Below are 1875 nucleotides of genomic sequence, written 5' to 3'. Positions count from 1 at the left end.
GGTTAGCTTTAAATTCATACCAAAATATTTTATCTTGAGGAGAGGCCGTAGGAGTGGAGGAAAGGTTGATAAATGGCAAATGATGTTCTTTTTATTCATTTATTTATTTAAAGAGTGAAGAAAGAGTTATGTTTTTTTTTTTTTAAGGGTCGGGGAATGAGAGTTGAAAAGTGTTACTATACACAACATTTTCGTTCTTTCTGGTTTAAAATTGGACGAAAATCGAAATTGCCACCCAAAAAAGCAGAAATTAAAAGTTGAAAGTAGGAACTGAAAGGAAAACTGTGACCTAGAACTGAAGAAGTAACTGTAGAAGCGGTACACGCAGCGTCTGGCCTGACCCTCGCCCCCCGACCCTCGCCCCTCCCGTGTGTTGTTGTGGTCACCAGTAGAGTCATTAAACATAACCCACTTCTCCTGTTTAACATTTCCCGTAATATCCAGTCTTGTACGCTGCTAAGAATCTACTGAGAGTCATGATTTACAATATTGTCAGAGAACTCAACACTGAACCAAATATGAAGTCTTGTACTGTGCTTAGAATTCAAAAGTCATGATTTACAACACCGCCATGGTATCAGACGACTTAACATTGAACAGAAACTCAAAATGCAGTGAAAATAAATCCTGTACTCTGCTTAGAATCCACCAGAAGTCATGAATTACAGCACATAAAAACATGAGAAAATAAGGGAAGCTGCACGAAGCCATTAGGCCTACACGTGGCAGTCCCTGTTTGAAACGTACCCACCTATACCCACTTATCACCCCCTCCCTCCCCTCTATCCGGAAATGTATCTAATTATCTCTTAAATGTCCCTAATGACTCAGTAGTAACCACCATTCAATTCACCAATCAATTTAAGAATCATTTCCTTCGTATCTCACTTTTTTTTATAATTTTTTATCCTTAACATTGAACGAAGACACAAACCAACGTTAAAATGAGTGCAAGAATTCTCACTACCTCTGACCAACCACGACATACACACACACACACACACACACACACGAACGTACCTACGTAGATCTACTCAAGCAAATGCAAGACGCGTGTATGCCAGAAAACATATCCGTGCTCTCCTCTGAGTCCTCACACAAGATTGCCACATCACACCGTGCTGGGAACTCTTACACCGCAAATACACCGCCCACTCCTCCTCCTCCAGCAGGTCCTCAACGTACCACGAGGAGGAGGAGAAGGAGGATGAGAGGATAGAACACACTCGCACACACTCGCACACACACACCCGTCCAACCACACACACACACACACACACACACACACACACACACACACACACACACACACACACACACACACACACACACACACACACACACACACACACACACACCCCGACACACACTTACAGGCACAGACGCTAACAATAATACGAGCACCCAAAAGTTTTAGTGCAGTGTAGATGGAGTTAGCAAGGAGAAAGAAGGTTAGGATGTAAAATGTGATGTAAAGAATATTATAATTCATGGTATAAGTCGAGTGATGAGGGAGTAGTAGTAGTAGTATTAGTAGTTGTTGTAGTTGTTGTAGTAGTAGTAGTAGTAGTAACATCGACTATATAATGATCAACAAAGAAATAAAGGGTATTAAAGACAAAATTAAATGATAACATGATACGAAAACAAGTAAAAGGAAAAAAAAAACAATACCAGCAATTAGAAGAACATTTACAACAAAGCAAAAAAAAAAAAAGGAGGAGGAGGAGGAGGAGGAGGAGGATAGAAACTAGAGAGTAAGAAACGTAAAAGCAAAGAAAGTGAACAGAAAATAAGATGAACAGGGGAATCAGAAGAGGAGAAGAAGAGCAGAAGGGAGGAGGAGGAGGAGGAGGAGGAGGAGGAGGGTCCGTT

This window comes from Scylla paramamosain, chromosome 2 (assembly GCF_035594125.1).
Source record: "Scylla paramamosain isolate STU-SP2022 chromosome 2, ASM3559412v1, whole genome shotgun sequence".
Lineage (NCBI taxonomy): Eukaryota > Metazoa > Arthropoda > Malacostraca > Decapoda > Portunidae > Scylla > Scylla paramamosain.
Note: the sequence above shows the minus strand (reverse complement) of the source record.